This window comes from Gossypium arboreum, chromosome 8, assembly GCF_025698485.1.
Source record: "Gossypium arboreum isolate Shixiya-1 chromosome 8, ASM2569848v2, whole genome shotgun sequence".
NCBI classification, from domain to species: domain Eukaryota; kingdom Viridiplantae; phylum Streptophyta; class Magnoliopsida; order Malvales; family Malvaceae; genus Gossypium; species Gossypium arboreum.
Genome location: NC_069077.1, coordinates 51,605,927 through 51,620,996, shown reverse-complemented (window position 1 = coordinate 51,620,996; position 15,070 = coordinate 51,605,927).

The following is a 15,070-nucleotide window of genomic DNA, read 5'->3' as shown; positions in this document are numbered from 1 at the left end:
AAAGCTTACCAAGCTCATCCCGAACATGAACATAGTGCCTATTCGCCATGAGCTCAAGGTACTTACCCAATCAGCTGTCCGTGATCAACTCGATAATATCGCACACTCAAGTGCCAATAGTGATGCAAAACATGTAGTGAGTCCGCACACTTAGTGCTATATAATCACTCGCACACATAGTGCTATATAATCAAATTCGCACACTTAGTGCTGTACAAATTTTAAACCCAAGACACTTAGTGCCGATCTTGTCACCGTGTCCATTTATAACCGCACACTTAGTGCCAATCTTGTCACCGTGTCCATTTATACCCGCACACTTAGTGCCGAGACCAATACTTTATGCCTTTTACTACCTTTATACATTCAACGATGGCATCATTCCATACACATACATTTCCATTTACATATCAATTCATTAAACACAATTGCATATATATTATGATCATTTAAATCAATACCAAATATATGCTTTATGACTTACCTTGTGTTGGGTAAAATAGTTTCAAGTCGGCTACTCGATGACCTTCGCCTTTCCCTTGCTTGATTCTCCTCCTTTAACTCCTTGAGCTTGATTAATAAATCAACTAGTTTAATCATCTTGCTAAACATTTACAATTCAATTACACATGCATCTGTATGTTTGTATATTCGGCAACTATTCTTACTAATGACCCATTTGGTCGATTATACACATAACCGAATATGCACCAAAAACTTGATTCAACATCACCTACATACTCACTTTAATGGCGAATATATACAACATCTTAGGTACTCATTCATGGGCCGATTATGCATGTTGATGTTGAGGCCAACTACATGGTTAATACCACTCATGAATGGCACACATTTTACTAGCTAATGCTTTACATATTGTAGCTCAATACACATCTATCATTTACTTCATAACCGAAACAACATCACAAGAAAATACATACTTTGAGATAATATATATATCATACCAATACATCATGTGCAAACATATATACACATATAGGTGCATGGCTGAATCTCAAGGGGTTCATACCCATCCACACACAAATTTTTTACCAATCAAGTAACAAGCATAAATCATGCTCATGAATGCACCATGGCCGAATACATCACAACCATACCCTTTCAACTTCGGTCATGGTTAAACAAAGAATTCAATGTCTTACTCAAGAATGCTAAAAGAAATTTCAAGAGTAGTCAATCCATCATTGCATGCATCATCAACAAGCTTCACATTTAGCATGCAATGGCTTTAACACAATAACAACCTTGGCCAAATACCATTTCCATGGCATAACAAGGACTTGAACCATGGGCTAAGATGAACATCAAGTTAGCAACTAAAACATGCATGAATCTCATGACACAACCTCAAACATACCTTAATCTTGATACAAGTATGACCAAATCTCCTTCTAGTTCTCTTCTAAACCATGCATGAAGCAAAAATCCTTCCTTCTTCCTTAGTATTTTCGGCCAAAAGGGAATGAACAAGGATGAACCAATTTTTTTCTTTGTTTTCTTTCTCTCATACACGGCAAAGGGGGGGGCATCCATGCTCATTTTTTTTGTTCATTTCTTTAATGCTAGTTTTTATTTTATGACTTCCTACATACTCCACTAGCAAAACATGTTGGATTTTCTTAGAGTCCTCAAGTTCCCAAGTGGCTTCTTCAATTCCGTGTTTATGCCACAACACCTTCACTAATGGGATTTTCTTATTGTGCAACTCTTTTACTTCGCGCATCAGAATGCGAACCGGCTCTTCTTCATAACTCAAATTAGGCTGAACCTCGACCTCAGATGGAGTAATTACGTGTCTGGTCAGACCTATATCGTCGAAGCATCGAGGCATGGAAAACATTGTGAATCTTTTCAAGCTCAGGGGGTAAAATTAATCGGTACGCTACTGGCCCAACTCGTTCGGATACTTCATACGGACCGATGAACCTCGGACTCAATTTACCCTTACGGCCAAATCTAAGCACCTTCTTCCAGGGTGAGACTTTGAGAAATACCTTGTCTCCAACCTGATATTCAATGTCCTTTCTTCTCAAATCCGATATGACTTTTGGCGATCCGGCGACTTTCAAACTTTCACGAATTACTCGAACTTTCGCTTCGGCATCCTTAATCAAATCAACCCCGAAGATTTTACTTTCACTAAGTTCAGTCCAGAATAATGGGGTACGGCATTTACGACCATATAAAGCCTCGTAAGGCGCCATCTTAATACTTGATTGAAAACTATTATTGTAAGCAAATTCAATCAAAGGTAAATACCGTTCCCATGAACCACTAAACTCAAGGATGCAACATCTCAACATATCCTCGAGTATTTGAATTATCCGTTCGGATTGACCATCGGTTTGGGGATGAAAAGCAGTGCTAAAATGCAGCTTGGTACCCAAAGCCTCTTGCAATTTCTTCCAAAATCGCGACGTAAATCTTGGGTCTCTATCCGACACGATAGAAATAGGCACCTCATGCAATCGAACAATTAGGGAGATGTATAATTCTGCCAATTTATTGAGCGAAAAATCCGTGCAGACAGGGATAAAATGAGCCGACTTAGTCAATCTATCAACAACAACCCAAATAGCATCCTTCTTACTCGCTGACAATGGCAGTCCGGATACAAAGTCCATGGTGACTCGATCCCATTTCCACTCGGGTATCGTGATCGGCTGAAGTAATCCCGATGGCACTTGATGTTCCGCTTTCACTTGTTGACATATCGACACCTTGAAACAAATTCGAAATGTCTCGTTTCATAGGGCCACCAAAATTGGCGTTTGGTCATTGTACATTTTAGTACTACCGGGTGGATTGACATTCGACTCTTGTGAGCCTCGTTCAAAATCATCGAAACAAGTTCCGAATTCCTTGGAATACATAATCGACCCTTGAACGTCAAGCAATCATGGTCGTCAATCTGAAATTTCGATTCCTCATTCGAAACACATTCAGCTCGCTTAGCGACCAATTCGGCGTCGACCTTCTGAGATTCAAGTACTTGATGAATCAATAGCGGTTTGGCCTCTAGTTCGACTACTAGCACCTCACCGGGTGAAACGGATAGGTGAGCATCCATTGCTCTCAAGGCAAACAGTGCCTTGCAACTTAGAGCATCGACCACCACGTTGGCCTTTCCCGGGTGATACTCAATGATGAGTTCATAGTCTTTCAACAACTCAAGCCAACGTCTTTGTCGCAGGTTTAAATCTCTTTGAGTCATCAAATATTTGAGACTCTTGTGGTCCGAATAAATATGACACCTTTCTCCAAACAAGTAATGCCGCCATATTTTCAAGGCGAACACTATGGTGCTAGTTCAAGGTCATGGGTCGGATAGTTTCTCTCATGCGACTTTAGTTGTCTCGATCGTAAGCCACAACTCGACCTTCTTGCATCAACACACAACCTAACCCAAGCAAGGATGCGCCATCAGATATGACAAACTCTTTCTGGGACTCATTTGTACTAGTATTGGGGCCTCGGTTAAGCAGGTTTTTAGTCGATCGAAACTTTCTTGACAAATGTTCGACCACTCGAACTTAACATCTTTTGGAGTAGTTTCGTCATCGGCGCAGCTATCATCGAAAAACCTTTCACAAATCATCGATAGTATCCGCAAGCCCCAAAAGCTCCTAACTTCGGTAATATTCCTTGGAGGAATCCAATCAACTATGGCTGAAATTTTGTTCGGGTCCACTCGACTCCGATGCGGACACAACGTGCCCCAAAAGCTAACCTCTCTCAACCAAAATTCACATTTCTTGAACTTTGCGATAATCGCTTATCTCGTAAGATTTGCAACACTAGCCTCGGTGTGCAAAGCATGTTGATTTCATCTCTCGAATAGACCAAAATGTCATCGATAAATACAACTACGAATCGATCCAAGTATGGCCTGAAAATTCTATTCATTAAATCCATAAATACCGCAGGGGCATTAGTAAGCCCAAACGGCATCACTACGAATTCGTAGTGACCGTACCTCGTTCTAAAAGTAGTCTTGGGTATGTCCGATTCTCAGACCCTCAACTGATAGTACCCCGACCTCAAATCTATTTTTGAAAACACTGAGGCTCCCTTTAATTGATCAAACAAATCGTCAATTCGTGGCAACGGATATTTGTTCTTTATCGTCACTTTATTCAACTGACGATAGTCGATGCACAATCTCATAGTTCCATCCTTCTTCTTCACAAACAATACTGGTGCGCCCCATGGAGAAAAACTCGGTCGAGCGAAACCTCTATCCGTCAATTCTTGCAATTGAACCTTCAATTCCTTTAATTCCGTTAATGCCATACGATACGGGGCTATTGAGATCGGTGTAAGACCCGGTACAACTTCGATGCCGAATTCCACTTTTCGAACCGGTGGCAATCCCGGTAACTTCTCAGGAAAAACATCTGAATACTCACAAACCACTAGTACCGATTCGAGTTTCCTTTCCGTCTCTTTACTTTCAAACACATACGCAAGGTATGTTTCACACCCCTTTTTCACATACCTCCGAGCGGTCATAGAAGATACTATCGCTGGCACTCCTTTTAAATCAGTAGACTCGACTCGGACTACCTCGTTATTTGCACTCCTCAAATCAATGGTTTTCCTTTTGCGTCCACCTTGCATCATGTACGGTCACCAATCCATACCAAGAATAACATCGAATTCATTAAATGGTAGAAGCATCGATCGGTAGGAAAGCAGATTCTCGAATTTTAGGGGCATCTCTTGCACACTTTATCAACAGTACGTATTGACCCAAAGGGTTTGACACTCGAATTACGAACTCAAGAGACTCAACAGTAGAGTCTTATTGGATGCTAAGGTTTCACATACATATGAATGAGTAGAGCCGGGGTCAATCAATGCAATCACACTAGTATCAAAGAGAGTAAAAGTACCAGTGATAACGTCAGGGGAGGATCCCTCCTCTCGTGCGCGGATGGCATATGCTCTAGCAGGAGCACGGGTCTCGAATCGAACAGCCGTATCAGAGGCTCCTCTCTGATTACCACCCCTACCTCTAAAAATTCTCGGGGGCCTACCTCTAGCCGTCGTTCCACTAGGTCTTACACCTTGCATCTTATTCTTCTCATCTAGCTCCGTGCAATCTCTAATGAAGTGGTCCTTCGAACCGCATCCATAACAAGCCCTATTAACAGACTTACCCCAACATTCACCTAGGTGTCGTCTTCCACATTGGGGGCATTCAGGTCTCTCTTGACGATTATTGCCCACACTAGCTATCAAGTAGCTCGGGAGTCCGTCAATGGTCGGGCTCTGATGGAAATTCCCGCAGTCGCCCTCGACTTATTAGTGTCCTCCCTGAACTTCTTTACCGCCGAGAACGGAGCTTTACTTGCCGATCTTTTACGATAATCTCTTGCTTCAAATTCAGCCTTCTTCTTCTCCTTTCCAAGTTCTTCCGCCTTGCAGGCTCGTTCGATTAGTGTTACGAACTCCTTTATCTCCAAAATACCCACTAGCAGCTTTAAATCTTCATTCAATCCTTCTTCAAATCTTTTGCACATAGCAACCTCATCAGCCACACATTCCCGAGCATACCGACTAAGTCTTACGAACTCATGTTCGTATTCAGATACGGTCATACGGCCTTGCTTGAGTTCCAAGAATTCCTTACGCTTCTGATCGATGAACCGTTGACTAATGTATTTCTTTCGAAATTCTGATTGAAAGAAATCCCAAGTAACTCGCTCGTTTGGGACTATGGAAATTAAAGTCCTCCACCAATAGTAAGTCGAGTCTCGCAACAAGGATATAGCACACTTAAGACATTCATCGGTGTGCATGACAGTTCATCTAACACTCGAATGGTGTTATCGAGCTTAACTCGGCCTTTTCGGCATCATCAAGAACTAGGGCCTTGAACTCCTCAATTTCGCTTCCTAATCAGGTCTGGTGGTTTACTCAGCCTCACGGGATCGAAGAATCGGAGGCATTGCGAGCTCTTGGGGTGGAGTATTTGAATTCGGGAATGGTTGGACAGCCGGGTTGGTTCGGGCATATTCGCGACCCACTCATTCATCATGGTGAAGAAGGCTTGTTTCGCCTTCATTTTGATTATTCGCAGATGACCGAGGCTCAACAGGCGGTGTCCCTTGCAGAGCGGCCGCTACACTTTCAACGCCATCCGCCAAGGGTCTCTCTACCCGGGTTCCATCGCTAATCAAAACAAAAATTTCAACCGTCAGAAGTCATCACATTATTAAGCACTAACAATTTGGCATGTATAGCTAGACTCACACGCGCTATGGTAGTCCTAGAACCGACTAAACCATAGCTCTGATACCAATTAAATGTAACACCCCAAACCCGTGACCGTCACCGGATTTGACCACGAGGTGTTACCGAGCTTACTTTACTTATTCCTCTGTTGGAATTTTTTTATTTTGTTTTCCTTTTTCTGTTCCAGGCAGGCTAGTTAACTGCGTCACTGCCACCTTAAAAATTATATCTCGAGTTCCAGAAATTGAAAACAAAATCCGTAAATTTTCCCCGAATTTAGACTCATATATCCATCCATGGATTTATTTATAGAATTTTATGTTAGGCCAATTGGTACAGTTTATTAGTTAAAATCTCCCCTATTTCGGGATTCGACTACACTGACCTTTGTGCACTACGACTTGGATATCTTCCTGTACAGGGCTCCCACACTTATGCCGTTTGTTTCTAGAGAAACTAGACTCACAAGGAAATCTGTACATATAGAGCATGACTTCTAATTCTATCTGGTTAATTTATATTGAATTTTCAAAGTCGGAGCAGGGGATCCAGAAACTGTTCTGGCCCTGTCTCATGAAATCTTGAATATCTCTCAAAATACAGCTCATATTGTCGTTTTGTTTCATCCATATGAAAATAGACCCATCAAGCTTCGAGTACATAATTTTCTTAGCAATTAATTCCACTTCTACTATTTTTGGTGATTTTTCGATCTCATATTACTGCTGCTGCCCGCAACAGTTACTGCAGTAGACTATGCCAATTTCATGAATCTTTCCTTGGCCTTACTAATCATTCATCATACATGGCACAACTATGGCCGCCTTATCAAAATTAAGGTTTCTAAGACCCGTGGCTATAGGTTCTAGCATCCCACTCAAACGACCACATAGGCCATTTTCACATGGCTTAAAGTTTACAACCCAAAATTCAACAAAACAAAATAGCCCATACATGCCAAATGTTCTCCTAGGTTGACTAAGAAGACAATACCAAAATTGCTCACGGTGTGATGACTTCGTTGACGGCCCGAGCACACAAAATAGACGAGTCCAAGAGACCTAAAATGGGTGACAAGAAAAAAACACCGAGTGAGTTTATAACTCAAGAAGTCATAAGCATTCGACAACCATCCATTAATAAAATTATCACAACATGAAACAATAAACGAGGTTAGGTACTCCATCCATGTCGAAACTATACCATAATTCCTCGGACCTTTCGGTTCAATCTCATACCAAGTCATACATCCACATTTCATATTCTATTCAATAAGATATTTGAGGCATTTTTACGCACCAACTCATTTTCACCACAATCATACAATTGCAATCATCACATAGATTTAAAGCTTACCAAGCTCATCCCCGAACATGAACATAGTGCCTATTCGCCATGAGCTCAAGGTACTTACCCAATCAGCTTTCCGTGATCAACTCGATAGTATCGCACACTCAGTGCCAATAGTGATGCAAAAGCATGTAGTGAGTCCGCACACTTAGTGCTATATAATCAGCTCGCACACATAGTGCTATATAATCAAATTCGCACACTTAGTGCTGTACAAATTTTAAACCCGCACACTTAGTGCCGATCTTGTCACCGTGTCCATTTATACCCGCACACTTAGTGCCAATCTTGTCACCGTGTCCATTTATACCCGCACACTTAGTGCCGAGACCAATACTTTATGCCTTTTACTACCTTTATACATTCAACGATGGCATCATTCCATACACATACATTTCCATTTACATATCAATTCATTAAACACAATTGCATATATATTATGATCATTTAAATCAATACCAAATATATGCTTTATGACTTACCATGTGTTGGGTAAAATAGTTTCAAGTCGGCTACTCGATGACCTTCGCCTTTCCCTTGCTTGATTCTCCTCCTTTAACTCCTTGAGCTTGATTAATAAATCAACTAGTTTAATCATCTTGCTAAACATTTACAATTCAATTACACATGCATATGTATGTTTGTATATTCGGCAACTATTCTTACTAATGACCCATTTGGTCGATTATACACATAACCGAATATGCACCAAAAACTTGATTCAACATCACCTACATACTCACTTTAATGGCCGAATATATACAACATCTTAGGTACTCATTCATGGGCCGATTATGCATGTTGATGTTGAGGCCAACTACATGGTTAATACCACTCATGAATGGCACACATTTTACTAGCTAATGCTTTACATATTGTAGCTCAATACACATCTATCATTTACTTCATAACCGAAACAACATCACAAGAAAATACATACTTTGAGATAATATATATATCATACCAATACATCATGTGCAAACATATATACACATATAGGTGCATGGCCGAATCTCAAGGGGTTCATACCCATCCACACACAAATTTTTACCAATCAAGTAACAAGCATAAATCATGCTCATGAATGCACCATGGTCGAATACATCACAACCATACCCTTTCAACTTCGGTCATGGTTAAACAAAGAATTCAATGTCTTACTCAAGAATGCTAAAAGAAATTTCAAGAGTAGTCAATCCATCATTGCATGCATCATCAACAAGCTTCACATTTAGCATGCAATGGCTTTAACACAATAACAACCTTGGCCAAATACCATTTCCATGGCATAACAAGGACTTGAACCATGGGCTAAGATGAACATCAAGTTAGCAACTAAAACATGCATGAATCTCATGACACAACCTCAAACATACCTTAATCTTGATACAAGTATGACCAAATCTCCTTCTAGTTCTCTTCTAAACCATGCATGAAGCAAAAATCCTTCCTTCTTCCTTAGTATTTTCGGCCAAAAAGGAATGAACAAGGATGAACCAATTTTTTTTTTCTTTGTTTTCTTTCTCTCATACACGGCAAAAGGGGGGGGCATCCATGCTCTTTTTTTTTGTTCATTTCTTTAATGCTAGTTTTTATTTTATGACTTCCTACATACTCTACTAGCAAAACATGTTGGAAACATGTTTCCTTGCCCATAATCTTGTCATGGCCGGCCACTTATCCTTGTCAAATGGATTATTTTGACATGCAACTCCATTTATTTTACTTCATTCTCTTATTAACCTCTTAAAATTAGCCACATCTATTTAAATCCTTTCACATGAGTCCTTTTTCTTTCAATTCACGTTCAAATTAACTAAATCAAAGAATTGAAAATTCACACATGCATTTTCACATATATTTGACATGGAAAAAGGTATTTAAATGTTTTTGTGCCCCGGTTTCGTGGTCTCGAAACCACTTCCCGGCTAGGGTTAAATTAGAGATGTCACATAACCGAATATGCACCAAAAACTTGATTCAACATCACCTACATACTCACTTTAATGGCCTAATATATACAACATCTTAGGTACTCATTCATGGGCCGATTATGCATGTCGATGTTGAGGCCAACTACATGGTTAATACCACTCATGAATGGCACACATTTTACTAGCTAATGCTTTACATATTGTAGATCAATACACATCTATCATTTACTTCATAACCGAAACAACATCACAAGAAAATACATACTTTTAGATAGCATATATGTCATACCAATACATCATGTGCAAACATATCTATACATATAGGTGCAAGGCCGAATCTCAAGGTGCTCATAACCATCCAAAATACAAATTTTTACCAATCATATAACAACCATAAATCATGCTCATGAATGCACCATGGCCGAATACATCACAACCATACCCTTTCAACTTCGGTCATGGTTAAACAAGGAATTCAATGTCTTACTCAAGAATGCTAAAAGAAATTTCAAGAGTAGTCAATCCATCATTGCATGCATCATCAACAAGCTTCACATTTAGCATGCAATGGCTTTAACACAATATCAACCTTGGCCAAATACCATTTCCATGGCACAACAAGGATTTGAACCATGGGCTAACATGAACATCAAGTTAGCAACTAAAACATGCATGAATCTCATGACACAACCTCATACATACCTTAATCTTGGTACAAGTATGGCCAAATCTCCTTCTAGTTCTCTTCTAAACCAAAAATGGAGCAAAATCCTTTCTTCCTCCTTATGATTTTCGGCCAAAAGATGAGAAAGGATGAACACAACAATTTTTTTCTTCCTTCTTTCTCAACTCACGGCAAGGGGGGATTACCACACTCACACACATTTTTTTTCATTCTTTTATCACCCATACACCTTTGTTTATTATTTCACCCTAATGCACCAACAAAACATGTTTCATGACATGTTTAGCCCATACTCCTTGTCATGGCGGCCACTTCATGTTAGGGGATTTGACATGCAAATCCCTTATTTTTGCATGCATTATCAACTAGTCATCACACATTTCCCATCATACTTTCAAAGTTTACTACTAGGTCCTTTCTAGTGAAATTCACATTTATAACTCTAAATCGAAACATCAAAAATGTCACACATGAATTAACACATATTATAGGCATCAAAATAAATTATAATTTATTTTTATGCCTCGGTTTTGTGGTCCCGAAACCACATCCCGACTAGGGTCAATTCTGGGCTGTCACAGCCCATATTACAGGCCCATGTCGGTCCACACACCTGTATGGCCCACACGACCCACAATGGCCTTGGCCATGTGTATTACACAGCTTGGCCCACTAATTTCCACACATCCGTGTGGTTTACCTATGTGGGGCCCACATGCTCGTGGGGCCCACACGACTCAATTCAGCCCAGTACGACCCAACCCATGAATTCGTACATGGTCAGCCTCGTCAATCATATGCCCATGTCTAGTCACACGAGCTACCACACGGGTAGCTACACGCCCGTGTGGTGTCAATTGTAATTAGGAGCAGTGTTTTCACACACCTTGTCTATTCTGTCACCTAACTACACACGAGTACTCTAGGTACCTATAATGGATCAAGTTGCCATTCAATTAATGACTATACAGTCTAATTAATCTAAACCCAACAAGATATTCAACTTCCAATAGAACAATCCATACCATCAATCTAATAACAGAAGATTCCCCTTCCCTTTGGCATTAATGACGATCTCCAGTCCCTTGGTCGACTCCTAATCAAAACAATACACAACCCTTTAAACAAACTACATCAAGTAACAGACCAGAGAAGAATTGAATACTTACTAAAAGAGTGGTAAGAATCATAAAAAAGATGATAACCAACAAAACAAAGAGAGGAGTTGTAATGACCACCAAATCGACAGAGAGTATTGAAGGAAAAGTCGGCACAGTAAAGGTAGGAGAAGGGATAGAATTTAGCCAAAGCAAAACTAATTGAGAGAGGGAGAGAGCAAAGAAAATCGACCAAAACAATAAGATGAAAGAGAAGGGGAATTGTTAGAACCAAAAGAATTGAGAGAGGGGGAAATAGGGCATTCGGCCAAAGAGAAAAGGAGGAGAATGCCTGTTAGAGGAGTAAGGGAAGAAGAGCAAATTGACAAGCAAGGGACCTGAAGGAATGTGAAAAATCGAGATAAGCAAAAACAAAAGAGAACAGCAAAATTCCCTAGTACGATTCGGCCTCCAAAAAGTGAAAAGAACCAAAAAAAATGTTGATAGAAACTGAAATAAAGAGGAAATGCCAATCAAAGTCGAATTCTTGAGTGACCAGAATACCAATTCGGCACCAACTCTACCACTAACTTCAAATTCCCATATTTTCCTCCTAAAATCCCTCAAACATAATCCCCTCAATCACCAAATTCAAACCCTACTCAACTCCGCAGTATTTCTGTAACGCCTCAAAAATCTCAAAATCCAAAAATCCTGAAATCATAAATTTTCTTTTTTTTTTTTATACTTAGCAATTCCGGTTAAATGTTAATTACGCAAGGGTAGGTCTTGGTCAAGGTTTGAGTTCGAATTAAGGGGTAGAAGAAATTATAATTTAATTATTAAAAGAATCAGGGTTGGCAAGTAGTTGGGCTTTTAAATAAAGATAGGGGAAAATAACATCAAAAAGCCTTGTGGATGAGTGGCTAAGTAACGCCACTTAGAGTGAAGGGAGGTGGCGTTAATAGCTGGCAAGGAGGTCCAAGGCTCGAATTCTAGCTTAGTGTTTTTAGAAGTTTAATTTTAGCCTTCTACAAGGTTGGAAGTGGCATGGAAATGGACTCCAAGGGAAGTGTTCAGGAGAGAAATTTGAGGAAAGGATCAAGGGGTTATCAGGGAGAAAAAAGAGGGGATGAGAAGTGAGGAGCAAGTGGAGCCAATATGGGAACTTGGGCTTGAGGAGTTCGGCCATAAGGGTTATAAATAGGTGCCGAATGCAAGGGTATGAGGCTAATGCCGAAATCTTTTTCTCACATTGTTGCCAGAAACCCTCTTCCCTAAAAGCCAAAAACCCTTTTGTTTTCTTCTTTTTCTTTCCGTCGATTTCTCTAAAATTTGAAAACCCTTGTTCTCCTTTTTATTTTCCTTGTATCGATTTCTTTGTTTCACTTTTGGGTTTAGCTGCTTCTTCTTTCTCTCTCCCTTGATGCCGAATAAGCAATTGTTGCCATTCAAATCTCTAGAACCAAATACTCTTTGACCAAATCTAGTGCAAGTGTTACTCTTCCAATCAGTTTTCTTTGCTAAGTATCGAATATTGTCCCTCACTCTTTCTAATCAATTGTGGTAGGGAATTAGTATCGGATCTCGGATTTTAGCTCATTGCCGTATTGCTCCTTAGGTGTTGCGGTATCGGTAAGTATTCCTCTCCCATTGGCTAAGGTGGCTGAATGTTCATAGTTAAGGTAGGGGGACTTGTGTTGGATACGAGTCATCTATTATCCTAGTTTTAATGAGTAAGATTAATGCAGATCTAGGGAGTAAAGGATCAAGGAAAGCTATTAAGGATTGGTGTTCAAGGTAAGGTCAAGGTGAGGTCTCAGTTTTTGGGTTGAATATGGATTAAACATACGATTAATGGAAGGGTGATATCGTTGTAGGTTGGTGACTAAGGGAATCGTGGCACGCTTGCTTACTAAGTGTGTATATACACTATGAATCGGCAAAAGTCGAAATGCCGAAATGCCGAGAAGCTGAAAGTTTGGCTACAGTAGTCTTTCGAGTGCGCGAACACTCGTAAGAGGGAGACAAATAGGTTGCTTGAGACCCACGGGCAATTCCATGGACTTGGGTTGTGATTTGGCCATACGAGCTAGAATGGGCTAAATGGGCCCGATGGGCTGTTGGGCCCATAATAGGCAAAAACTGAATATTGATGCTATGTGATAGAAATTTGTATGTGAGCATGAATATGAATGCGTCTGGGCCTAACGGGCCATATAAATGTGATTTGAGCTTAATGGGCAATATACAGGTGATTTGGGCCTAATGGGCCATAGAAATATGATTGCGCTTAATGGGCCATATATAGGTATGTGAATTTGTTTGGGCGTTGTAAGGGGTTTTGGGCCTAGTATATGATAACTATATAAGAATTAATTAATATACTACGACCGTGGACAAGTCAAAGGGTTAAGGTGTGGCAACAGGTACATGCATGTTCAGGATTGGATCTAGGGAGAGGTTGGTACTTAAGCGGTCTGAGTTACCCACCTCCTTTTCTCTGGAATCCTACCTGGTGCATAGTATTCGTTCATTTTAGCTCACGGGACTTGTTAACGAGTCAAGGTAAGTGAAAATCATAATTAAGGGAAAATTACCGAAATGGCCCTAAGGGCAAAAATGACCAAAATACCCCTAGGTGTTGAATGTAAGTTTTATGGATGTGACATGCGTACATATGATGTTCTTCTTAGGTTGCATATGGGGTAGGAACTTGGAATGGAGGAAGTATATGAGGATCGCATGGTTGCCTGACAATCGTGGATCGATCGACAGCTTTTAAAGCCCAATATGTAAATAAAGGTAGTTCCGTAACGGAGCTACCATTGGTGTATGGGCTGGGTGGGTCGATATTTATATCCCCATATGGTGTGACGGGGGATGGAGCTGGTGTGTAGCGGATGGATAATTTGGATGGGATTGCATTGCATGTTTGATGATTTCTTTTTGAATGCTTACTTTTCATCGAGGGTTGTACACACTGAGTTTGCGAAAACTCACTCCTTCTTTTATTTTATTTTCAGGTGATGCTCAATAGAAGGTTTAATGTTTGGAGGGAATCTGGGTGGCCGACTAGCAAGATAATTCGGGTTTGGTTTTTTTTTAAGCATTTAAGTTTTTATTTCTTTATAAGTGTGTTCAGATCAGATTGTAATAAGGTTTTCATTATGTTATTATTACTCGAATTATTATCATTATTTTCATTGTAATTATAAGCAGTGGAACATGGTTTCTTAAACTATAGTATGTATTTTCTACGTTTCCACAACTCAAATTTTAAGTGACATGTTTTCATAAAATCTTATGTTTCAAACAAGTGATTGAAATGAGTTTATTTTTAAGTTTTTCTTTTACTTAAGAAGGGTTTTCATAGAAAACACGATTTTTGGTAAAACACTTCAATGTGACACACCGAGTTCGGCCATAATGTCTGGGTCGGGTTTGGGGTGTTATATTTAATGGTATCAGAGCCCAGGTTGCAAAACGCGGGCTATGAAGTGGGCCTTATTACTTGATTTCTTTTTGTGTTTTGAAAAAAAATTTACAATGATTTGGAAAAGAGGAAGTCTTGCTGAGCGACACACCGAGTCTCCAACGTTGAACCAAGTAAGTACTTTTATTCTTAATTTTATTTAAATTGTTATACAGTAGATAGTTAGAGGGCTAATTTAGATGATTTTGTTAGAGTAGAACTGAAGCCCGTAGGATCTTGGAACTGTAGAGGATTTTCAAAAACAGTC